The sequence below is a fragment of the Trachemys scripta genome, chromosome 5 (assembly GCF_013100865.1).
Source record: "Trachemys scripta elegans isolate TJP31775 chromosome 5, CAS_Tse_1.0, whole genome shotgun sequence".
Taxonomy (NCBI): Eukaryota; Metazoa; Chordata; order Testudines; family Emydidae; genus Trachemys; species Trachemys scripta.
Window position 1 is genome coordinate 71,192,768 of NC_048302.1, and position 27,261 is coordinate 71,220,028.

The following is a 27,261-nucleotide window of genomic DNA, read 5'->3' on the forward strand; positions in this document are numbered from 1 at the left end:
TGTCTCTTACAACCCCCCTGTGTTGGGGCTGTGTGGGTGTTATGGGTAGAGTGGTCTCTTAAGATGCCTCCATGCTCTCTGTGCACCCTGGAATGGGTCTCCAAGCCAGCTTTCCATATTAAAAGGCCAGAGTGGATCTTTAGGATAATCTAGTCAGAGCTCATGCATAACACAGGTATCTCAGATCCTCAGAGGGTGCTAGGCCTTCAACCTTTGCACAGTCTCTCTGGGAGTACACTACTTTAGGTCTAGTCCTTATGCACCTCCCCTTTCTTAAAGGGGAGCCCCATGGCTCCACTGCTCTGAGACTGGGTCTCTGGGTTCAGCACCTCTGTGGTTTCTTCAGCAGAGTCCAAAAGAGCTTGAATGCCCTGCAGGAGACATAACCCTCCTGGGAGCCATACAACAGCAGACGTTTTGCAGTGACATGGGACAGGCTTTTCAAAACAAGCCAGCATTTATTAGTCAATTGGAGTATGGTATTTTAGGGTCTTTCAGTTAGAATGTTAAAGCAAAACCTACATATGTAACTTGCTAGCTTCTGCTTTTTTTCAGGTAAGGAGGCTCCTCTTTTGCCTTGGCCTGGAAGGTAGATTTTGTTATAGGCAAAGCAGGGAAGTTTGGCTATGAGTCAAATCTCTCTCCCTTGCACTGGTCAGCTGAGTTCTTATTAACCCATCCTGACACCTCAGTTCTTTGCTTCATGTTGCAACCAGTCTGGTTCTACATGTTCTCCTTCCCTGGGCTGCCAGGTGTTAGAAACTTAACATCCAGCTGTTGGTCTTCCAGTGTATTTCCACAGCAATATTCATATACTGACAGTTCATGTTAATTAATTCATACTAACCCAATGTGACCAACACCCATTTTGTACTGCACGGCCCCCTCCCCACTGATCCCAAAGGCGAAATTAACTACTTCACACTCAGTGGATAACAATAAAGTGAGTGGGGAAAATGAGTCACACATTTTTCATAAAAATAATACAGAAATTTCTCACATTTTCCACCACAGGCCATAGAATGTCATCCAGTAATTCCTGCATCAAGCCCATTGTTAGAGCATCTTTAAATTAAGATCAGATGTTTTTCTAAAAGGTTTCAAGTGATAGGTAGTACACCACAGCCCTGGGTGGTTATCCCAGTAGTTAATTACCCTCAGGTGCATGCCTTATTTCTTGTCTGCCTTCTTCTCACCGGGAAGAGAAGGTGTGTTCTTAACTAACATTAATTAACTCACAGTAAAATCCTAGAGATGACATGGCAGTTTGTAGTTTTCACATGAATTATCAAGTCGAATTAAGGATTGGGCACTCCATAACATCAAGTGAAGACAGGTCTTCCACATTAAATGGTGGGAAATAGATCATGGGATTTATATTTATATCAGTTGAGTAGCCCCAATACATAGCACAAGGGCCACATAGAAGCTGCAAGCATTATTTCAGCCCATAATTGCCCTGCTACATTGCTCTGCACTAATGGGGTGATTTCACCTCCCCAGCTCTCTCTCTAAAGTTTGCTCATATAAAGTCTGATTACTGGCATTTTATATAGATAAAGTGAATCTCACCCTAGCAGAGCAGGAAGTAACAGTCCTTACTGTAAAGAAGCAAAAGGAATCCTGTAACGTGCAGTCAAAAGTTATCCACTCTGTGATTTTTAAAGAAATACTGTGCTATAAAGCAGAAAGATTTTCTAGCTTAGTTTCTTGAATTATTAGGACACAACTCAACCTTTTCTGAATTGTCAGACAGTTGTCACTAGGTATGCAGGATATAGAGGGTTGGGATAAGAAAAGAAAATCCATAGAAGAGTCCAGTAATTTTGGCATTTTTAAAGAATATGTTGAAATTCTGTATTATAATCAACCTCTTGCTATTTCTAATTAACTTATTACACCATGCTGCAATTTTCATATAATAAAAACTTACAGCTGTACAGTGTCCTTAACCTTATGTCAAGGTATTGCAACACTCTCTCATAGTCATACCATTCCACATTTGTTCTTATAAAACAACTGGAAATCTTTAGTGGACATCCAAAATTTTCCACAGCAGTGGCCTGTTTGCTAAAAGTTCAAAACAGGACACTCCAAGACATTGGGGCTGTGATTCCAATATGGTGTTTGGCCAAGCTAATAAGAAATGAACAGATTCACGCACAGTACAGACACTTTAGCAGCATACTCAGATGTGTCCTGAGGGAATTCTTTTAAAGTACAGTATAATCAAAGAGGAGGGAGAAGTCCTTCTGCGAGATCTGATGAAGACCATTTCAGGATTCTAGAGGGAAACACAAGAGTCAAGAAAACTATAAGTTCAGCTGACGGACAAAACACAAAAGAAAAAAAATCAACAATAGTGCAATAAAATGAAAATAACAATTACTGTACAAATGAATGCCAATAATGAACTCAAGCTCCTTATCACCTAAATCCTGGTCCTCATGGCATATGCCTGAATCCTCATAAGGCTGGATCCTTTCAACACAGTCAGTGGTGGTGCAAGGGGATATGAGCAAATATACATTATATACCATAGACTTCACCCAGCTGCTCCAGGGAGCTGTCAGGAATTGTCAGACAAATGAAATATTCCACAGACTTAGTTACAGTTGCAGGGAGTGTGAACACAGTACAGTGGTACACCTGAAGCAGGGGTGCTGTGAAATTTAATTAGTGAATAAAATGCATTTTGAACATGCAAATAACTGTATTTTATTGCAGACTTAAGGAAGTCATGGAAAATATAAAACAAAAGAATGTTAAAGGGCAGAAAATATTGTCAGGAAAATAGAAAATATCTTAGCCGTGTGTCAAAAAGCTGGAAATTGCAATTAGCAGACAAACTAATGCCAGGTTAGACATGTGGAATGACATGAATGAATGACGGAACAAAGATGTGAGTAGAAAAAAACCTCACTCTGTAGCTTATGTTGTATATGGAGTGAACAGGCAGAGGCATCAGAAACAGCAAAAACTGGCAGGTGCCCACTAGAGATGTCAATGGAATTACCCACATCCATGAAGTTTGCTGTTCTGGGCCATTTCTTAATTTGTCAGTGTGTACATCAGTATCTCTGCTATGCACATGTAACATACAATGTTCCTATTATAGTTAGCATCTCAAAAGAGAGGTCATGAACTTGAAGTGGGAAAAAAAATGACAACTATCCAACAGATTTTGGTGAAGATTTGAGAAGGTGGCAGACAGTGGGTTAGAAGCTAGAAATATGTAATGTGGTTCTTTAAAGCAATATCTGATGTCATGGTTACTTTCAAGATAACTTCAAAAAGACTTACTCTCATTCACATGACAGTTTCATCACAATGGCAGGAGAGAGGGACTAGGTAGAAATTATTTGGGCAGCAATATTTCAAGCAACTGAAAGTGTTTATATTTTGGTTGAAGGGTCTATTCAATATGTTTAGAAGAACCTCCCTGGCAGGCTTAAAAGTTTGCCAATAACAAAACTTTTGGAATGCTGGCAAAAATTAACATATTTTTAAGAGCTATAACTGTAATATTACAGAGAGTAAGAGTTACTTATTTTTTATTTTATTTACATTTATAAATGTATAGAGATGTCATTCACCTCCTAGACACATTAATTTCTTGTTTTTTTCCCTTTAACTCTCTTAATTGGAAGAAAGTATGTTACTGCTGATTTATGGATTCTTCAGTAGTGCCAGGAATCATTTTAAATGTACACAGCTGCTCTGCAGTAGTTTAACTTGGCAGATAGTATTAAACCATTGAATTGTGTCATTTATTTGTGCATGCACACAATCAGTTCCTTGTGCAGGTTCTTCAGAAATACTTGCAACATGGTTTTGGAAATGGGGCCTAAAAATAACCTAACCATGATTTATTGTTTTGGTGCTTGTCTCCAAAGAGCATATCTAATATGAGGAATGAGATATCATGGGACATCATAGATAAAGCACTAGAATGGAAGCCATCCATAAGGGGAACTGTACAGTGAGTCTGGAATGGAGAAGTTCCCAGGGTGAGAACAAGATACATGAGGGGAATAGAGCTCTCCTGCTGGTGTTTGGGAACGCTCCATTATTTCATTGCTAGACAAGGGAGTATATGACAGTGCATAATGAGAAAGGGCAACAGCCGTGGCCGGATCATCATAGGTTCTGATGGAGTATAAGTCAGGGTAATTTATTGTGTCACTCCATTCAGTGAATCATAAAAATAATGCCTGTTCTCTGGAAAATCTGAGCAGGGAGAGTAACATAATGAATTTTGCATACTTTCATTGTAAATACAGAGTCCTGTTGATTCTGAAGGTAAACCACTTAGAAACAAATTGTCTCTCCATTTTTATGGATGACATCTGAAAGTATATTTTGAAATCAACACTAATCAGGACTTGATTAGTGTCCTGAATGATGCCTTGCAAAAATGGTAGTTTCAGTTATAGCTCAAAAAAATACCTTTTAGGGCCACAGTACTAATCCTTTTGATCCATGCCACTTAATGAATTGGAAAGCTAGAGAACTTCCCTTATTTTTACTTTGGCTACAAAATAGAATAAGAACAGACTAGTGGGAATTGTAGTTTCAATTACATCCTCAGCAACAGTTCCTAACAGGGAGTATTTAAAGACTGATTGATAGACATCATCTCCTGATGATCATAGCAGAACTCCTTAGACTGCTGATTGCAAGCACAGACATTCTGCAAAGTTAAATTTATGCTCGCTGCAGCACTCTGTCTTACCTATTATTCCCTGCACCCCCCAAAATCAAATCTCATCTGTACGACAAGAACAATGGCCAAGCAAATTTGAGCCATAAAGTAAAATCAGATGCCTGGGTTTCGAATAATTTTTAGGGTATAAAATAATAAATAAAGGGTATAAAAGGAAAATTTAAAAAATAATTCTAAAAAATTGAATTCTCTTGAAAAGAGGTTTGCTAGATTTATAGAAATGTTAGATGCTGAAGTCCTGTGTTTATTCATGATAATCCAAATCTTGCTTGCCTTACTCACACGGAACTTCCATTTGGCACAGAATAAGTAAAGCGCATGGATAATGAGTGGTAGGTATTGCAAACTTTGACAAATTGCTGCACCATTTGCTCACAATTTACAATACAGTTCAGTCTCCTTGCCCAGTCAATCTTTGACTACTTTACTGAACTGCCAACAAGGGGACCATTTAATGTCAAACATTCTGGTGCATAGAATTTCCACTACTACATAACTAGTTGCAAATATATGCTGTGGTAGTGCATAGACTTGTCTCAACCTATTCTACTACTCAATTGCAGTAGCAAACTTTTTTGAGATTCATACTGTGCATTTGAGATTAGAAGGTTCTTTTGCTTAAGCTGAGAGCAACACACCAAAATCATTGTTAATTCAAATAACAGAGGCCATTAGACAAGCTCTTCTGTTGTTTAAAGTTATTTTTCCTGGAGCCAGCCTTGATAATCATTGAATTTAAGATCTTATTCAATATTTTTAAAAAAGAATTACTTTCTATGTTTACATTGTCCCCACTGATTGAATGTAGATCTTAAAGTTCAGGGGTGTAGTGGAAATTTTGGAAGTGGGTATACTCTATACACTATGTCACTGCCACATAGATTATATGCAATGGGCAATATTATAACCACTTTATTGGAGCTGCAACTGTATCTCTTATTTCTTTCAGTAGCTGATGAAATCTTTATGACTTATCTGGAACATAATATTTTTAAACAAACATTACTCAGCCAGCTGTGCAGATGCTACATATATGATATCTATCTTTTCATGAATAAAAATGATGTACAGCAGACTCTGGAGCTATTCAACAAATAGTTCCCAGAGATCACCTTTAAAGCAAAACAGGGTTCAGGTCAGTTTATGGGATGCCAGGTTTGCAGAGTGGTAATGAATGATTCACTTAAAGCTAGTTGATTACTGAATAATGCACTTATTCAGAACTACAGTTTACATATTCCTGTAAGAAAAAAAAGTAGTAGAATAAACTGGTTAGCCAAATCTTATAATAATAATAATAATAATACACTATTTTATAATGCCTATGATATAAATGGTTCCAGATGGGTCCTGCAAAACCATAGGAAATTGCCATGTAGATGCCATTTGGATATCTATGGATGCACATATGACAGATATGGCAGTTTCCTACAATATCCTTGGACAACTGTATTGACTTAAGTTTATGTATTGAGGTGGCCTGGGATTGTATGTAACTTCCGTTGTGGGGGCGATGGGACAGATGTAAGACCTGGAAAGCATAAAGAAATGTAAAAGACTATATTGAATTGTGCCAGATAAACATGGACTTTTTGGGACTATAAATTTTAAGTGAATTTCCCGAGGAATCCCTGGGGAGTGTGTAATACAAATTTCACATATCTGGTTATGCAAAAAACACAGCCTTTTGAAGATGCACCCTGAGGAGATGGCCATTATCTGCTGATTACCTATTATGGAAGTCCAAGATGAAAGACCAGAGCTGTATAAAGAAAAGCTGGTCTTTCCAGCTTTCATTCTGGTTTTCAATCTAAGATGAACTTGTGACCACAGGGAAAACCCAGTTGTGGGTTTTGAAGGACTAAAACCTACCAGAACCCTAGGTTGTATTTGGTGACTTCTGGTGAACTTTTTAGAATAGGTATAGGTTCTCTTATGATTTTAATGTTTTCTCTGTAAAACTTTTGCCATAAAAATAGATATGCTTGCTTCAAAAGAGCTGTATGGTAACTTATAACTACAGGCACCTACATGCTTCAAAGCCTTAGTACAGAAAGCAAAGCACAGATGCTGACCTTTTTAGGCTGTCTAACTTGCTGGAGATATCACAATGTAAGGCAGGAAGCTGTGCAGCCTTAAATTCCCACATCAGGAGGGAGTGAGACATAGTTCTCTGCCCAAGAGAGGTGATGGCTTGGAGCTAGAAATCTAAAGTGGGTGCCCTTGATGGACCACAGAGTGGGAATATAAATGCAGTTGCTCTGAAACTGAGCCAGCACATTCAATGCATCATTTCAGTTCAGAACTGGAGACTACAATGAGAAGGAGTTTGGTAGAGACTAATCAAAGTGATAGAGTGAAGCTAGGACACCCTGTATAGCAGGGGTCAGCAACCTTTCATAAGTGGTGTGCTGAGTCTTCATTTATTCACTTTAATTTAAGGTTTCATGTGCCGGTAATACATTTTAATGTTTTTTTAGAAGGTCTCTCTCTATAAGTCTATATATAAACTAAACTAGTGTTTTATTGTAAAATAAACAAGGTTTTCAAAATGTTTAAAAAGCTTCATTTAAAATTAAATTAAAATGTTGATCTTACACTGCTGGCCTGCTCAGCCTGCTGCTGGTCTGGGGTTCTGTTCACCTAGGCTGGCAGCGGGCTGAGCAGGGCTTGCAGCCGGGACTCTGGCTGCCAAGGGTCCAGCAGCCAGCAGGGCTGGCTCCAGGCACCAGGCACCCAAGCACATGCTTGGGGCGGCACCTGGTAAGGGGCGGCGGGGGGAGCGCAGCCCGGCATTCCGTGGGGAGGGGGGGTGCTATGGCGGCGGGCTCAGGAGGGGCGTTCCGGTGGCGCTCGGCAGGCTCCGGCGGTGCTGCGCGGCGCTTGGCCGGGGGGGGNGGGTTCTGGCGGCGCTCGGCATGGGGGGGCGGCGCGGGTGCGGCGCTGGAGGGGGTTTCGGTGGTGCTAGGCAGGGGGTGGGGACGGGCTCCGGCGGTGCGGTGCTCGGGGGGGGGTGGATTCCAGTGGCGCTCGGCGGGGGGGGGGGGGGGCACGGCGCTCGGCTGGGGGGCTCAGGAGGCGACGCTTTTTTTTGCTGCTTGGGGCAGCAAAAAAGCTAGAGCCGGCCCTGGCAGCCAGAACCCCAGACCGGCAGGCAGAACCCCAGACCAGCAGCAGGCTGTGTGGGGCTGGCGGCAAGGCTGTATGTGGGTAGGGCTGGGACCCCAGACCGGCAGTGGGTTGAGCGGCTCAGCCCACTGCAGCTCAGGGATTCCATCCGCTGGCTCCTGCCAGCCGGGATCCTGGCTGCTGGACCCACTCAGCCCACTGCCGGTCTGGGGTCCTGGTCCTACCCACATAGTGGGTACCTAACTTCTCTCTGGTTCTGGCCCATTCTCTTCCTCTCTCTGCACTGAGCTGAGGGTGGGAGTGCACTGAGCACAGGGCTGGGGGTGAAGGGTCTGGCCAGGAGCTAGAATGAGGGAGGGGGCTCAGGGTTGGGACAGGAGGTTTGGGTGTGGGGCACTTACCTGGGCAGTTCCCATTTGGTGCAAGTGGGAATGTGTGTGTGTGTGTGTGTGTGTGTGTGTGTGCACACGTGTGTGCAGGAGCTCCTGTTTGGTGCTCAGGGTGGGGGTGGGGGATGTGGAGGGTGCATGGGTTGTGGGGGGTACACGAGTCAGGGCAGAGGGCTGGGGGCATGTGAGGGGGGTGAGGTGTCAGGGCAGGCGGGGCTGGGGATGTGTGGGAGTGCCAGAGTCAGGGCTGGGGTCATGGGGGGGGGTGAAGGAGTCAAGCAGGGCTGGGTGTGTATGAGGGGGTACAGGGCTCAGGGAAGGGGCCTGGGGGGTGTGCGGGGCTGTGGGGCTCAGGGCAGAGGGCTGGGGGTGTGTGAGGGGGGTCAGGGCAGACGGGTGTGTGAGGGGGGTCAGGGCAGGAGGCCGGAGGGAATATGCCCCTATTCCACCCCCCCTTCCCCTAGCCCTGCCATGCCCTAGCCCTGCCCCACCCTGCCCCCATCCACTCCCTCCTACTTCCCGCCCCCGACTGCCCCCCTCAGAACCCCCAACCCCCCCACTCCTTGTCCCCTGACTACCCCCTCCTGGGACCCCTTCCCCTAACTGCCCCCTAGAACCCCACCCCCTATCTAAGCCTCCCTGCTCCTTGTCCCCTGACTGCCCCCCTAGGACCCTACCTGTCCCCTGACTGCCCCAACCCTTAACCACACCCCCGCCCTCAGACAGACCCCTGGGACTCCCATGCCTATCCAACCACTCTCTGCCCCCTGACAGGACCCCCAGAACTCCTGATCCATACAACCCCCCCAATCCCTGCCTGCTCCAACCCCTCTCCACACCCCTGCCTCCTGACAGCCCCCCCAAACTCCCGACTCATCCAACCATCCCCCAGCTCCTTGTCTCCTGACCACCCCCTCCAGAGACCCCCCACCCTAACTGCCCCCCAGGACCCTCCTTGCTCCCTGACTGCCCTGACCCCTATCCACCCGCCTCCCCCTGACAGACCCTGGGACTCCCATGCCCCATCCAAGCCCCCCGCTCCCTAACTATCCCCTCCAGAGACCCCCTGCCCCTAACCACCCTGCTCGGGATCCCACCCCTTATCCAACCCCCCGGGCCCTGGCCCCCTTACCATGAGGCTCCTAGCAGCTTGTTCTGCTCTGCACATAGTCAGACACACTGCCCCGTGGGAGAGCGCAGCCCCACCCCTCAGAGCACTGTGCATGTGGTGGCATGGCTCCAGGGGAGGGGGGAAGGGCCGGCGGCTTGCTGCACTTGGTCCGGTGCTCTAGCCCGGGAGCACGGACCCCGCGGCTTGCTGTGCTGGGATAGTGGGGCCATTTGCCCACCCCTGCATCAGGGTGTGCCTGGGCACACCCCGTGCGCACGCCTAAGCTTCTGCTCCCTGCCCCCGTGGGGGCGGGGCGGAAGCGGAGGGCGGAGAAGAGCGGACCGAGCTGGGCAAGATTTTTAATGACACGCTGCTGCCTGCCGGGACTCCGGCAGGCAGCAGCATGCCATTAAAAATCGGCTTGAGTGCCATCCTTGATACGCATGCCATAGGTTGCAGACCCCTGCTGTATATAGTCTAATAAAGGGGTTTGAGTCTCAAGCTGAGGTTCTTCTTCAAGACACTGCCTGAGAGAATAGGCATTAGAAATTTTACAAAGCATCTGATTATGCAGCCAGAGGTTGTCTTAAAAATTAACTAAATCTCTGTGAGATGCTACCAGTAATTTTTTTTTAAGTTTAAATTAGGGCTAGTAATCATCATCCTCTTTGTGTTCTTATATTGTGTCTGTTATTTTGTATGTTATAAATTTATTAACTGGACCCCAGCATTTTCTTACTGTCTTTCCCCAGTTTTGTAGAACATTAGGATAATACTAAAAGAAATGGGTCAAAGTCAAAACCCTGTTTCTTATCACCTTTGATCTTTGTGGGAGCCTTCAGAATCCAAACTAGACACAAAGTTGATTTTGCCAATGGGCCAATCCAATGGTCTTCCAGTATTAGTGAGTTTGAAATCCATATCTGGAGTTTGTTGCTCTAATCTCCAATTATTAATGAAAAATCCTAGTTTGCTGGTGTTGTCTTTCTGCAAACATGGTAATTGAGATTTTTCTAAACATGGGATTTAAACATATCTTCCATTACTTTTAATGGAGTTGATTAATGAAATTCTGTGTCTAAATCTCCTACAGAAACAAATATAGGTGAGGTAATATATTTTATTGAACCAACTTCTGTTGGTGAGAGACAAGCTTTCTAGCTCATACAGAGCTCTTCAGGTCTGGGTAACTTACTCAGTGTCACAGCTAAATACAAGGTAGAACAGATTGTTAACTACTTGTGCTAAACAATCTGTTCCACCCTGTATTTAACTGTGACACTAAGTACATTCCTGAAGAAGAGCTCTGTGTATGCTCAAAGGCTTCTCTCTCTCACTAAAAGAAGTGGGTCCAATAAAAGATATTACTTCACCCACCTTGTCTTTCTAATATTCTGGGACCAACGTGGCTACAACTCTAAATCTCCAAGACATTTTTGAAAGTCTCAATCATTGGTCTTTAATATCTTTTTTGTCTATTTTTCATGAACATGAAAGTTGTTTTGAGTACAAAATATGACCATAATACCAGAAAAATGCTAATTATGCTGCAAAAATGAGAATTATCACTTGTGGGGAGTGTGTGAATATTTCTGGTTTGTTCCAGAAAGGATTTTTGGCAACTTTCATTGAGAAAAGTTGCATGTGCCAGTGAAAATGTCAAATTTTTGATCTTGACAGAATTAATGAAATTGTAATAGTTTACTGCAGAGAGTTGGTAGTATAGTAGGTCAGGGAAACCAGCTGACAGCTCAGGCAAGGTCTGCTGCTCAGACATACCAGCCTTCCAACTATAGGTGTGAACCTACCAATCATCAGCTTGGAAGAGGCCATTTTCCCAGATGTTAGGGAAAAGATTATACATAAAAATAATGTGGAACCTACATCTATGTAAAAGGTAAGTAGGTGTATTTGTGTGTAGTTCTTTAATGGATGGAACTGCATCTGCTCAACTGAAGGACTGTCTTATCCTTTAGACACTGGTCTACAAAGTGGATATAAGTACAATTTTGCAAAACTTTCATAATGAAACATGAAACTAGGCAAAATTCATCTGACTATCTGATCAGCTTCACTCAGGATTGCTGGGGATGAATGTATGGTTCAAATTAGAAACCTACTTCTCCACCTTCCAAAACCCAATTGTGTGATGAATAATTTTTTTATGAAGGAAACTTAAAATCCTGTGGGAGTTGTTCCTCTACGGCAAATAACTTTCTGTAATCTCAGTTTTATAATTCTTTATTTCCTATTCAAATACTTTTCAGCAATGTGAGAGGACATCAAGTTTGCATGGAATGTAAGTAACATTGGGACTAAAGTGAATGACTTCCCCCAGAATGAAGTACATTTAAAATTTATGGTTAGAAACTCAATTTTGCATTGCCTTTATTAGCCCTAAATACAAGGCCTATGGTAATCATGGTTAATGAAAAATTTCCTTTAGTTCAAGTGGTAGGGAACCATGGTTTTGGAGCAGAAAGTTGCGAGTACTGTTCCCCAGACTATGCTGTTTTCAGATACATTGGTGTAAATCTTCAGTAACTCCACTGATTTAATGTATTTAAATCAGTGTAATGAAGACCAGAAACTGTCCACCATAAGCAGCACTTTGGAAATGAATTTTTACTATTAATATTATTATCATTAAATAGTTACATTAGGGGTAATGCTTAGGAGTATCAACCACTTTGGATCCTCATTGTGCTGGGTGCTGTACAAACATAAAATAAGTGACAGTCCCTGTCCCATATACACACTAAAAGGAGGACACAGAATAGCCATAATGGTATTAAAAGCCAGGGGTGAATTGTTTTGTGTACACTCTGAATGCTGTCTGAGCAACCTTAAAGAGTCACATGGAGATGGAAGGACATTTTTAAATGTTCCTTATTGAAATTCACTAGTTTCATTGACAGGCTACAGTTAGTACAAATAATATTTTGCCTACATATAGCACCTTTCATCTACACTCAAAGCACTTTACAAACGTTAATTAATTAAACCTTCTCCCCGAGAAGCAAGTATTATTACACCTATTATACAGATGGGTAAACAGACACAGGGAGACTGCCTAAGGTTACTCAACATGTAAATGGCACAACTCATCAGTTGACTCCCAAGCTCCAGCTTCAGACTTTAGATAATACTACATCCCCAAAGCAAGAATTTTGATTGAGCACCATAGTGCCAATCACATGACCCCCCCAATCTTGACCTGATTCATAGATTCCACGGCCATAAGGGACCATTGCAATCATCTAGTCTGATCTCTTATATAACACGGGTCATAGAACTTCCCCAAAATAATTCCTAGAGCATATATTTTCAAAAAGCATCCAATATTCATTTTAAAATAGACAGTGATGGAAAATCCACCATGACCTTTGGGAAATTATTCCAGTGGAGAATTATGCCAGTGTCTAGCTTCAAATTCCAGCCATTGAATTGTCTTATACCTTTTTCTGCTAGATTGAAAAGCCCATTACAAATATTAGTTCTCTATGTAGGTATTTATAGACTGATACCATTTAAATTTTGTATTAGTGTAGTTGTAGTATAGTGGTTTTGTATAAGTATACCATGCATGTAATGAGCTAGAATCACTCTCCGAGCTAGGGACTGTATTACCTTTCTGATTTAATGACTCTTTAGTGACTTAGATTTACTCTATTGGTCATCAGTTGCGGAGGTAGAGGTCTCCTTGAATAGTCTCTTGCAAAAAGTATGCCTACTGGTGACTGATCTTTTTGGCCCCAATTCTTCAATAAGCTCTACATGGGCAGGCTCCTGTACCTGCAGGGACCAACCCTGAAGGCAATAGAACTCTGCACAGGTATTTATCCATGTGGAAATTATTACAACTTGGTAGCATTCAAGATTTCTCATCAGGAATGTCCTTACCTATTCATTTCTATAGAAACAAAAGGTTTTTCCCCCATGACATTTTACTGTTTTGCCAATTAATAACTGCAGGCTTTTCTCCTCTCTCAGGAATCCTGCTGTATCTGAGCTGGTGGAGAAAGCCAACCACCATCCACTTCTCCACAAAATCTCTGCTATAGCAGCAACTGGAGCAGTTTCATGTCATATGCAAGTGGTTAAGGTGAGATTACACACACAGTAAGAGCCCTTAAACTTGGAAGATGCTGTGCTGTAACTTTGTATTGGGTGTCAAAAATCTTGATTCTAAATCAAGCAGCTCAAAATAAAGTTTGTAACTTATTAGCTCATGTGTTTGGCACAACTGTTGAATATGGCATTTAATAGGAACAAGTACTTAACAGATCAATTGTAGGAATATAACATGACCTTATCTTCTAAAAGGTGCCCGTATTAGTATAACCCCTGCCCCAAACAAACAGCTTTTCAGAAGTGCATTCAGCACAACATACATTTTGAAATGTTATGCCCCTGTTAGAATCCAGGAATCCTACAATTCCATTCTCTCTCTTTCAAACATGTATTTCTATAAACTCGTATAATAGATAAGGTGAACAACCCAACAATCTGTTTTATTTTCTACTTATGCAGATCAATTCTTTAACCTTTCAATCCAAATAGAAAATAGCTAAGATAAAGGATTGCGAACAGTGGCAGCAATGTCACCATTATTCCAGTGTTACCAACTCATGATTTGATCCTGAGTCTTGCAATATACCTCTATCACGATAAAACGCTGTCCTTGGGAGCCAAAAAATCTTACCGCGTTATAGGTGAAACCATGTTCTATTGAACTGGCTTTGATCCGCCGGAGTGTGCAGCCCCTCTACCCCCCCGGAGTGCTGCTTTACCGTGTTATATCCGAATTAGTGTTATATTGGGTCGCGTTGTATTGGGGTAGAGGTGTAGTTGGATTTCATGAGACCACCCGCTCCCAATTTCATTTTACAAAAGTACATGTCTAGACTTCATGATTGCTGATAAAAGTTTGAAAATGTACACTCTAAAGGCTCAGAACCCAGAGAACAAATAAAAAGAGCCTATTTTTTAATCCCATGTTTTTAAACCAATCATGAATTGGGGGGCTTACCTCATGATTTTTGAATACTAGGTGTTGGCAATATTGTCATACCCATCATTATTGTTTTAACAGGGAAACAAATACACTCGAGATCTAGAGTTAGCGATTAAAAGGGACATGTTTATTCAAGCATAGCAGTCAGAAAGAAGGAGCATTTCTGCATAGCTCCAAGCTGTCCAGAACCAACTAGCCATATTCTCACAGCACCAGGGGAGGTATAGAGGAAGGTTACACAGGGATCAGGCTCTAAAGGAGACAGAGAGTCGTAGTGAAAGTCTGGGTTCCTAAGTCCTGTTTTCTTTCCCTTGATGTAGATACAAGTGTACTGCATGGCATACCAGGTTGCTTCTGTTCTTTACCATGCTCCATGGTGCACATACTCTTATGCACCTGTCTTCCAAGAACCTGTCTGATAATGGGACACTGTGGTTGGTTCTGTCTCCTGAGTGACTGTCTTCTTTAACCCACAGTCCAGTAATCATTTTTCTCATAGACCTCTATATTTTGCAGTATGCATTGCAGAAAATCTTGAGCTTCATGTGGTGACCCTTCTAATGTCACACCTCTAGTGCTTTCATTTGCCAGCGTGTATAGCTCAGTGCAGCAAAGTGGTGTTTAAGGCCAAGTCTTGCAATTGATGAATTTAATTCTTCCTTCACATGTGTCTGTTTTCATTATCTGTTGAAATATTTTTGCCTCATGGACTGGGACCAACAGAGAATTAAAAAATGAATGGAATTTCAAAATAATCCATCTACTATTGGTACCCTAACTAATGACAACCTAGTCTACTATATTTTTATTATAATTTATTTTAAGGTATTTATCTTGGAAACATGAATGCTAGCTGGTTCCAAATGAAATGGTTCCCGTCATTACTTTAGCACAGCAAAAAATGACTATAGAAACTCAGTTTTAAAATATTGTGGTTCAAATCACAAGACCAAGAATGTTTCCAATTAACTCAATGGCAAAACTCCCATAGGGCCTGATCCTCCTCTGCCTTGTACCTTGTGTTGTCATTTACACCTGGGCAAAGTGAATATCAAATAGTGTAAGATGATTTGGTACCACTTTACACTGGTATAAATGCTACACAATGGGCAGGGAAGTGGAAAATCAGGCCTACTGAATTCCAGAGAAGCAGGTTTGGGCCCTAAAGCTTGAGGATAAATTTTGCCTACACTTGTACTCATGCAAATAACCTATTGTACTGCCCATTACACCAAAACCAATGGAATTGTGTGGAAGTAACTGAGGGCAGAATTTGGGCCTTAGCAATTTGTCTTAGCACAGTCAAACTTGCTTAACATGAGTTAACATTAAGGGAATAGGAAAATATCTTAACACAAAAAGTTGTATTATGTGATAAAATAAATGCTATTTTAGGACCAAAGCAAACCCAGCCACAGCACAAGAACACAAGGGGTGGAGGAGAAAGGTGGTTGGGAGAAGATGCAATGCTCTCTCCTCTTCTGTCCCATCAGAGCAGCCAAATACAATTGTAGTCCTTGTACTCCCCTGAGAGCAAGGACTGAATGGCCAACACACAGTACTGTTAACCTTCCAATCAAGGGCAGAAAGGGGGATGGAGCATGTCCTTGGCCCTACCCCCTTTTCCAAAGCTGGCTTACTTGAAGTGGTGGTAAGAAGCATCTAAAAGAGGTGGCTAGAGTAGCCATATTTCCTTTGTGCTCCCTGGAGCTGAAAGAAACATTGTTCTTCTCTCCCTGGGGGTAACCGGATAAGTTTTTGTCCAAAAGCATGAATGATGGGAGCCCCAGATGCTCTGAAACAGAGCATCTGCCAGCCATACTGGCTGGGCCCCCTTCATAGCAAGTGTTGGCTACCTAATGGCCCCTAACATATGGAGAGGTTGCAGCTGTTTTGCACTGCTGCAATGTCCTCTTGGTGGATTATCTATCACTGCGGCATGGCATCTTGGGTAAGATTGCCAGAAGCCAACAAAAATCAAGCTGAATCTTGCCTTTGATGTTTTGCAGATTGTCCTCCCCATTGCAATAATGGGTTTTATGTCTCATATAAGCATGTTTTCAATACATCCCAATGACATTGTGCATTTTACTTTTTAGTGCAGATACTAACAGCTGTTTCAAAAGAAACTGATAAATAGATGAAACCGTGTGCATTTTCCAAGTATTCGCTTAACTGGAGTGATTGCACGTGATAAAATAGCATTTGGGCCCAATTTTATTTGCAAATAGCCAAATTATGCAAACAGTTGATTTCCAAGGCAGCAGCATAATGGAGCTGGATTGTTACTATCTAATTCTTAAGTGTGTTGGTGAGTGGTGAAGTTGTGTTAGGGAAGTACTGTGTTTTATAGAGTCAATTGCTTCTTCACAGGTAAATCTGAGACCTGCTTTCCACTAGCAGTATGATTTTGGACTTCCCCCTCTAATGTATTGTATACATACAATCTGAGTGAAATCCTAGCCCCATAGAAGTCTGTGGACAAAATCCCATTGATTTCAGTGGGGATATAATTTCACCAGATATACAACAAAAGCAAGATCTAAGACTACTCTTGGCCTGATAATATAAGTATGAGATTTTCCAACATTTTCTAACACTTGTTTAAATTAAAGAGCTCAGAGTTATTTTCCATTTGTAGCCAAAAAGATTGTTTCTCCCTTGCTCTGTGCAACAGCTTGTCCAAAGTAAATTAATAAAGATTCCAGAATAGACAGCAATAGCTTGAGTTATTTGTCAAGTTAACAATGATACATGTCTTTAAGTAAGAACAACTGGAAAGCTTCATATTCAGTACTAGGAAAAGAATCCTACTGAATAGTTCCTAAGCAACTGCTCAGACGTCATGGGAGGAAATCCTGTTAATGCTAGGCCAAGTCATGCAGTTCTTACCGTTTTACAGAGTCCTTAATGAGGCAAAACTTCCTTTCCCCTCAAACTGCAAAACCTCTAGGTCAACTCTCCTCAAAGAGCTGAGACAGAGCTATTGCTTTCTGAATGTAAAAATCCATTCAAAGCTTTAGTTCCTTGTCATATTCATATTTGGAGAGTGACCGAAATGATCAAGGAGAAAGTTTTGCAGGGTGGGAAGTTGCCACAAAAAGTGAGCCATGAGGCCAAACCCAAAAGGCACTGCCTCTGACTTCTAGGTAACAGACAGTAGAGGTTGTACAAACTGGGTGGTCATGCACAAAGTGGTAACTTTTCCCAATGTATATATAATTTGGGTCTTTAGATTTCAACCCCTTATGGTCAAGGATTGTCTCTTTTCTAAGTTTGTATAGTGCCCAGCATGGGCACCTAATGGAGTCTTTGGGCACTACCATAACATAAATATTTACTAAGAAGAATCTGAAGGAGGTAAATATTCCGATTTAAAGATCTTGGAACTATGAAAGAAAACCTGGAAAATACGTATGTGATCCTTGAGAGGCTATTTAGATGTTCAGTTTACCACAGAAGGAGACTGATCAAACTGCCAATCTATTCAACTCTGTATATATAAAATGTAAGAGTGGGTAGAACCAGGCAAAATTTGATATTTTTATTTTACTCCATTGAATAAAATATTATTTCTGTGAAATTTTGCTAAAGAAAAAATGCAAGTGGTGTGGCCTCAACTCTCGCTCTTTTAATCTGAGAGGGAAATGAAACAAGACCCATTTCAGAGGGTTATCATGCCCTCCAGGACTGTATAACTTTATACAAATAATTTTATTCTACTTTTATGGAGGCAGTGTTGCCTAGTGGATGGGGTGCTGGACTGGGATGGAGGAGACCTGGATTCTATTTCTGGGTCTCCCTTGGCTGGGTGACTGTGACGGAGTGCACTTGCCTTGCACTGGTACTGTAAGAGTTAATGCCACTCTCTGAGCCCAGGAGACCATGTCCCTGCGGCCCTACTGGGCATGCTCCAGCTGGAGACTAGGTATAAAAGGGAACAGAACAGCTCAGCTCATTCAGGGCTGACTGCTGGAGGAGGCTCCAGCTGAAGAGCCATCCCAGCCCCTGCCTGGGGAAGCCAGAGATCCTGAGAGTCCCAGGGAATCATCTGTGCTGAGGAGCCCAGAAACCCCAATTCCTGAAGCCATAGTCAATGGGGTAACATGGTAGGAAGTGACCCAGGGAGGGTGAGCGAGTGGTATCTCCCATCTGAGTGTGGTCATCGTGTTTTGGTGGGATTCCCTGCTGACCCAGTAGCAGACAACTCCACCACTGTTATGGCCCTGGGTCAGAGCCTGATGGAGTTGGTGGGCCTGGGCATCCCCTACCCAGGCTGCTGCTGCCCCCACAAGGCCCCCCTACACAGGCCACATGCCCTGAGTCTGGATGCTGTTATATTGACTTTGGATGCCAGGCTGTGCTGTCCTGAATGCAAGGGCTGTTGTAATTGACTCTGACTGCTAGGCTATACAACCCTCCCAAACTGGGAAATCATACTGGCTGTGATCACTAGGCCACGCAGCTCCCATAGAGGGGGTCGCTATACTGACTCTGGCCATTGGTCCCCACTGCCTTGTGGGAAGGTGCTGTCACCCTGACTCTGGCCATTGGCCACACAACTTTGAGAGAAAGAGAGAGAGCGCGCGGGCGCATGTGAGCAAGTGGCTATATTGACTTTTACTATTAGTCCTCACCACCCCAAGACAGAGGGTGGTCGTAAGGACGTGACTGCAGGGAAGTATTTACTTTGCCCCCACCCCAAGAGGGGATGGGGCACACTTGCCCTGCGACAGTGACTAGGGGCAAATCATTTCACTTCTATGAGCCTCAGTTTTCCCATCTGTAAAATGGGGATATTGAGGTTTATTTCCTTAGTAAAGTGTTTAAGATCTGATGAACAGTGCTATACAAAAGCTAGATATTATTATTATTATTATATATTTTAATAAATCCTTTCAGAATATAATTGAAAATAGTGGGGAATATTTTATCCAGACATAAGGCATATATTACATAGAAAGATTATAAAAGTTGACTAGAAAATCTAAGAGCCATAGGCCCACATGATGAATATGGTGCTTGATCTTTACCTTTTCATGTATGAGATATCAGCTTTGCTCAGTAATTCAGGAAGCAAATCAAGCACAAAAGCGTAACCGCACAAATTTCATAGAAAATGTGAGATTAAAGTCACTGTCTGAATTTTTTTAGAAAATACTTTTTATCTCAGGACCAGGAGTTCTTCCCAAGAATAAGGGAAGTTTTAGAAATATAGAGGGCCTTTTTCAGAAGGGTTAAATCCTGACTCTTTTGAGTGAGTGTGCGTGTGTGAGTGTGTGTGTAATTTGCTCCCACAAAATTTGTGCCTATTGAAAACTCCACGTGCATATTTGAGTTCCTGCATCTCTTATGATTTCCATCCACAGTCAGGTAGAGAGATGCAAGTGAGTAGATTTGCTCCCGCAGCTCAGTTTTGGGCACAAAATCCAGATGCAACATGCATCCACAGAAGGCCTGAAAATATGCCCATAATAATTAACAAACGATATATAGCAATTACTTAGCTCTTCATCTTCACAGTATTTTACAAAAATTCCGCAATATTAAATGAACTAATAATTAAGGTTTGTGGACAGAACCAGTATATTCCAGCTACTTTGTGCCACTAAAGTGATACAAATAGGCCATAAATCTGGTTTAACAGGCCATTTAAGCTGGCTTAATGGCTGCTTTGTGTGCCAGAACAGCACAATGCACCCAGAATCTGTCGGTGAACCTGGCCCTTACAGAACTAGTTCTGGAGCGCTGGAAATTTTTAGTTATCTGAAAAGGACCCTTCATTAGAGTCATTTGAATTTACATTTAAATCCCCATGCAAATTCGAAGAATAAATGTGTTTGTAAATTGACATGAAGTATTTATTCACCATGGCATGGAACTTTGTTACTCCTACTGGCTGCAGACTACTGCCAAAGCAGAAAGTACTTAAACAATTGGACTGATAGTTTAATATTTGTACAGTATATTGATTGCTTCTGTTCTGCTCCCCACCTGCCCTGAGCACTAAGGAGCTGCATATGTTCTGACTGCTGGATCCAGAGAAGTGAAGCAAGCCAATTTGAACTCAAGGTAGGTGGGGTGGAGTACTTGGAAACTGCATAAAGGGAAAATAATTTTTAATGGGAAAAGTGTGATTTTTTCCAAGTAATTTGACCTAAGTGGAAACAAAGGTTTTCAGAGATTGTATTATGTGAAAATGTTTGTAGAATGATGTCAGTGTGTTAGCACTATTAGTAGACTGTTGGGGCTTTATTCACACACAAGGAGGTACATTTCCATTGCCTAGTAGATTCATAAGTGTGTGTGTGTAAGTGAGTTCTGTGAAAAAAGCATAGATCTGTTTTTATGGAAAATGTGTTTTTTCTAAAGATTACACAAATTTGTGTAGCTATCTTTGCAGTCCTCAAAACATGGGTTACCAAAAGGTCCCCAAGGTTGCTGAATGTAGTGTAGACATACCCCAGTCAATAAAACACCTGCAGCTGGCCTGGGTCAGCTGACTTGGGCTCACGGGGCTTGGGCTGCAGGGCCATAAAATTGCATTATAAATGCTCAGGCTGGAGCACAGGCACTGGACTCCAGCCCGAGTTGCAGGACTTGGGCTTTACTTTGTGGGACAATTCCAAATAAAATATACATAGTATTAAGAGCGGTATGCTTGCTCTACTAAATGTAGTGTCAGATTCACAGTGCCTGTCATGGGGAGAGGTAGGCTACCAGATCTGCTAGTGGATAGGTACATTTACAGGTTAGTCTCTAACCAAGAAAATGTGGGTAGGCAGGTGTAACAGGATTGCACTCACCTCTCACAAGCACCCCCTGGCCAAGTGCATGTGCCTGAACTCTCTACCTGTTTGTGGTGGGTCTTTGCTGACTCAGCCCTCCAGCCAACTCATACAGTCTGTGAGATAAGACAAGGAAACCCCTTTCAGGGTGCAAGTCCAACAGGGGACTCTCTGTGCCCTGTAATGTCTCTCAGTTTGTCCCTGCTCTGGACTAGAGCAGTGCCCCAGGGCTCCTTACCTGGAGGCAATGTCTTCACCCTCTCAGAGCCTTGCTGGCCCCAGCTCTTCAGTTGGGCCTTTAAAGAGTTTAGTTCCCCCTTCCAGGGTGCATCAATGCCCAGAACATTTCCCCTACTTCCCCCCACTGCCCAGGGACCCTGTAGATAGTAGCTGTCACTGTGTTCCTTTATCTAAGTCACACTGCTGCTCTAATTTCCTGGACCACTTCCCTATGGCCCTGCACCATCTTCACTCTTACCTCAGGGCCTTGTCCTGATGGAGTCCCTGCAACCAGCTCAGGGCTCCTTCTTGCTCTCCCCAGCTTCTGGCAGCACTACCTCATCCAAGGTCCTGCAGCTCCCTCAGCCAGCCACATAGCATCCACACTCCTTCAACTCTAGCAAGGAACCAGTCTCACTTTGGCCCTGCAGCTCTTCTTATACTAGCCTGGTGAGCCCCGATTGGTTGCTTCCCACACAGCTGCTGTAGGCCACTTGAAGGACCTCTTTACTGCCCTTTTCTGGGGAGTGGTGTGGCAGGGCCTGTTGGTATCCAGCAGGGGAACCCCACCACTGGAGGGTTAAGGCAGTTCTGAAGAAAGAAGAAGAAAGCAGAGATTGAAAGATGGGGTCCTCCCAAGAAGAACAATAGTAAATCCTCCCAAATTCCTAAAAATGGCCCTGATTTGTCTCTGCATGGTGGGTAAGCAAAGAATAAATTTCCTTCATAATTTAGAACTTATAGCCATCATTCAACACAGAGTAAAGAATTCATTAATTATATTATTTTATTATAGTGAGAACTAGGGGCCCAACCAGGACCCCCTGGTGCTAGGTGCTGTACAAACAGAACAAAAAGATGGCCTCCATTTTCTCTTTTTTGTTTGTTTGTTTTTTGTTTAAGGTTTGAAGACAACTAGAAGTCATATTGTCCATTGCCAATGGGTTCATCTTCATTGCATTGCATTATGTTGACTGCAGCTGGTTACATATCTTTAATGTTAACATATAAGGAAGAAATATGTATTTAATTAGAAAATTATAAAGCATTATCAATTTTGTGATATTGTTTTTTGTGATATGGACACTTGTTCCAGAGTGGCTAAATTTAGACTAACTCATTTCAACCAAGTCACTGTTGTATCTTCTTTTCAGTGTATGCGCAACATGCCTCAGGTGGCATGTGACCAGGATTCATCACTGAATTTGGTCTGCTGGTTGGATCATTAGCTTCCCCACCCCGGGCCAGGTACTGATGGGGAGTGCGACATGAACACTGATCCATACCCCCCACTGTTGTATGAACCTGGGGTGGATCTCTACTAGATGGGGGGGGGAAGTGCCTGGTAGCCTGCAAAGTGGGGGCTGGAAAGCTGCATTATGCTAGATCTATCCTAAAGCTGAGGGTAAAATGGTGGCTGGTTCTTTAAAAGCCCTCTAATTCAGCCATCTGCCATAGCAGCAATTCACACACAGAGGTGTAGGATCAGGAAGATGTCCACTTGTTCTCCTTTCCTTAGCTCATCTTGTTTATATGAAACCCAGTCCAATAAAGCCACAAAGGGATGCTCACCTTGAGCGGCATTTAGCCTTCTGGTGAGAAACGGGGAACAAGAAATACAGGCAGCAGAAATCACCAGGCTGTCACCTAGCAGCTGTAACCAACATCTGCTCCACTTCCCATGACCTGCTGTGGACACAGACCATGGGATGTTCCACCTCAAGGGTCTGACAGACAGCAGCCCCATTGCTCCTGATTGGCTCCCTGCCCTATATAAACCCAAGAGGCCTTCCAGGAAGTGTCCAGGCAACAGTGTGGATCTTCTGTAGCTGCTGAGCCTGTTCCTTGCTCTTAAATCCCTGGTTTGACTTGGACTTCACCTCCTGACTTGGACCTTGAAACCTGACTCAGACTCTGATCCTTGGTATTGACCCTGGCCTGAACCTGACTACAAGCTCCTCAGTTATTCCTAGCCTCAGGTTTGCCCCTGCTCTGAGCATTGTCCCTGTCTGCCCTTGTTGGGATCCTGATAGGGGAGAGGTTCAAAATATGAATATAAAGGAACTCTAGATGTAACCTTAAAAATGAGGCTGTGACTGGCACCTCTGTGTGCTTTATGGTTTTCTCACAACTTCTCCCTCTATAGCTCACACTTTGTAATTATTTGGAGTATGAAAGGGAGTGAATAAGGGAGCAGAGCTGGACAGCTGGAGCACAGGAACAAAAGTTCCCTCAAGCACTCTGCTCCATAGCAAGTCTAAGGCCTATTTAGGCTAGCCAAGGTGTGGCTGGTCTATATAGGTTCGTAGCTTCTATTCAAAATTGAATTGATAGTTCTGGGTTAAACCAGTGTCCCTAGGGTGTGAGTAAGTCTGGCTCCTGTGTTGCTACAGTTTAAAGACCAATAGGGAGAAAGTTACCCAGAGCAATATTCTTAGGTTGAAAGATTCTAGGAGTACATGAAGAATGAGAACAGTAACCACAAACAGAGTCACAAGTAAGAAGTCTTGTTTGTACTATAAGTTTTACTAAGCAGATGATTAAGGTTACATTTGCACATAGGTATTCAAAACCTGAGAGAGCCTATGCACAAGCCAAAACAGTATTCATACTGTACTCACATACCCAAAGATATAATAGTCTGATGGATCTCTCAGTGGGTGGTCATCAATAAAGGGGTCTTCCCATCCTATCCCTACTAGGGAACCTTTTTTAGCCTATTATGCATGGCTAGCACCTTATGCACATGCATGAGGGTTCCAGCCTTCCCTTCCTTATCTGTACTTCCACACTCCATAAATTTTGGGGTGCCCCACTTTTCCTAGGCTGTTCTCTTAGTTTCCCTTATTCTTATTAGCATTTATACACACACATTTCCATGGTAACCTGCAGTATAAGCAGAAATTTCCATGATGTTACAGTCAAGTGCCTTGTAATCTAGACAGGTACACTGTATCATATTTTCCTGGAACATCACCTATTGGCACATTCTTTACAGAAATCCAGTAACTTTACTGGCACAGGATTATTCCTGGGTCATCTACTTATGTCAAGCCTCGTTAAGCCTGAGGCCTAGTATAGCTTAAACTAAAATTTTAGAGGCCTTAGCCTGTAGGCCTTGCATTATAGCCTTATTCATATACCTAATACATACTCATCACTCCTCAACAGGGCCGGCTCCAGGCACCAGCTTGTCAAGCAGGTACTTGGGGCGGCCACCCCGGAGGGGGGTGGCACGTCCATCTATTCGGCGGCAATTCTGCGGACGGTCCCTCACTCCGGCTCAGAGCGAAGGACCTCCCGCCGAATTGCCGCCGCAGATTGCAATTGCGGCTTTTTTTTTTTTTTTTGGCTGCTTGGGGCGGCCAAAACCCTGGAGCCCGCCCTGCTCCTCAATTCTTGTCAATATTATACTCCTATGATCTTATCCTACTTATATCTATGCCAACAATGATTACATCTGAAATAACATGAGTTTGCCAAGATAATAGATAACACAATTAAATGATAAAAAGAACTAATTGGCTACAGGTTCATCAAGGAGTAGGGTGAAGACTCAAGTAATATCTAAAAACTGTGGTGAGGTGGAATGGGATTATAGAGGAGGTAGAAGTAACTGCAGCATTGTGAAAGGGCCTTGAACAGTATAGGTCTCTCAAATAGTTGTGGTGGTGAGTGAAATTGGTGACCTGGGACACTTGTGAGGCACTGGTTAGGTGGAGCGTTGTAAGAGAGGGGAGATGTGTTGTTGAGGGGATATGATAGAGATCTACAAAATGGTTTGGAAAAAGTGAATAGAGAAGTGTTATTTACCCTTTCACACAATACAAAAACCAGGGGTCACCCAATGAAATTAGTAGGCAGCAGATTTAATACAAACAATACTTCACACAACTAACCTGTGGAAATCATTGCCAAGGGATGTTGTGATGGCCAAAAGTATAAATGGGTTAAAAAAAGAACTAGATATGTTTGTGGAGGATAGGTCCATCAATGGCTATTAGCTAAGATGCTCAGGGATGCAACCCTAAACCTCTGAATCCTAGAAGCCAAAAATAGAAAATGTATACTCACTCTGAAGCTCCCGTATGAACCACTGTCAGAGACAGGATACTGAGCAAGATGGACCATGGTCTGACCCCATCTAATCGCACTTATGTTATGTCAGTGGGAGGAGATCAGCATAAAATGGAGGAGGGTATAGGGAAATAGTAGGGTTACCATATTTAAAAAATTAAAAAAAGAGGACACGCCATGGAGCCCTGGCCCTGCCCCTTTCCCACCCCCGGCCCTGCTCCAACTCCGCCCAATTTCCCGCCCCAACTCCGCCCAATTTCCCGCCCCTTCCCCAAAGTCCCCACCCTAACTCCCCCTCCTCCCTCCCAGCCACGCGAAAAGGGCTGTCCAAGCGCTACCGGCTTCACAGTTTGCCGGGCAGTCCCCAGACCCTGTGCCCCTGGCTGGCGCTTCTCCAGCACAGCTGGAGCCCGGGAGGGGAAGCGCCCAGCCGGGGGCGCAGGGTCTGGAGGCTGCCCGGCAAACCGTGAAGCTGGTAGCGCTCGGGCTTCGGGCAGCCCCCGTGCCTCTGGACCCTACGCCCCCGGCTGGGCACTTCCCCTCCCGGGCTCCGGCTGCACTGCTCCTCCGCTGACTCTTCGGCTCTGTTTAAGAGCCGAGCTGCCCGAGCGCTCCAGCTTCAGGCAGCCCCCGTGCCTCTGGACCCCAGCTGCCGGAGCAGAGCAGCTGGAGCCCGGGACGGGAAGTGCCCGGCCAGCGGCTGAGGTCCGGAGGCATGGGGGCTGCCCGAAGCCGGTAGCGCTCGGGCAGCGCGGCTCTTAAACAGAGCCGAAGAGTCAGGGGAGGAGCAGAGCAGCTGCGGGAGGGGAAGTGCCCGGCCGGTATTTTTCCCGGACATGTTCGGCTTTTTGGCAATTCCCCCCGGACGGGGGTTTGATTACCAAAAAGCCGGACGTGTCTGGGAAAAACTGGACGTATGGTAACCCTAGAAATAGGGGAGCTGGGACGTCGTGAGGGTCCATGGGACACTGAAATTAGAGTTGTGGAGTCCAAGCTCATTGGAAGCAGATAGGATTAGTAAGGCTCACTGAAGGGATGGGAGCCTCTGTGGAGTTTCTAAAGTCTTTGGTAGTGGTTTTGGGGGGAGGTTTATAAGAGGGAGCAGGGATAATGGAGTCTGAATGAAGGGAATCAGAAAAGCAAGGGAGGCAAGGATGGTGCTTCAGGGGGCAAGATTGGAGGCAAGCTGCCTTATCTGACAGAAATACTAACCAGAGTGTATGTCTTAATGCTTGGATCATAGGCACCGACTCTGTGGGTGCTCTGGAACTAGAGCACCCACGGGGAAAAATTGGTGGCAGCTCCCCACGCCCCCCCCACCCCGGTTCACTTCTGTCTCCTCCCCTGAGCACTCCACAGCTCCTCTTCTATCCCTAGCTCCCAGCGCTTGCCACCATGAAACAGCTGTTTTGCAGCGGCAAGCGCTGGGAGGGAGTGGGGAGGAGGGGGAACGCGGTGTGCTCGGGGAAGAGGCAGGGCCAGAGCAGGGATTTGGGGAAGGAGTCCAATAGGGGCGGGGAGGGGGCAGAGTTGGGGCGGGGACTTTGGGGAAGGGGTTGAATGGGTTCGGGGCAGGGGTAGGAGGGGGCGGGGCTGGGGGAGGGGAGGTTGAGCACCCACTGGCGCCAGGAAAAGTTGGCACCTATGGCATGGATATTAAAACCTGTATGTCTTGACAGTAGGGGCTGAGTACAAACTGAATAAAGTCTCTAGGTTTTGACCCAACACTAATGATATCAATACCTTGTGTTTACATACAGGCTTCCATCTCGCGATCTCATTGGGCTGCACAAATTACCTTCATA

At 43.9% G+C, this 27,261-nt stretch overlaps 1 long non-coding RNA gene across 1 annotated transcript; it reads right to left on the reverse strand.

Annotated features, from left to right (window-relative positions):
* Positions 1-25,643, reverse strand: LOC117877569. The gene is made up of 4 exons (XR_004645763.1): positions 25,454-25,643; positions 21,639-21,970; positions 21,179-21,276; positions 1-2,284 (listed from the first exon to the last, which is right to left on the reverse strand). It is a non-coding gene; the product is annotated as an uncharacterized LOC117877569 (long non-coding RNA).
* Positions 25,644-27,261: the final 1,618 nt, after the last annotated feature.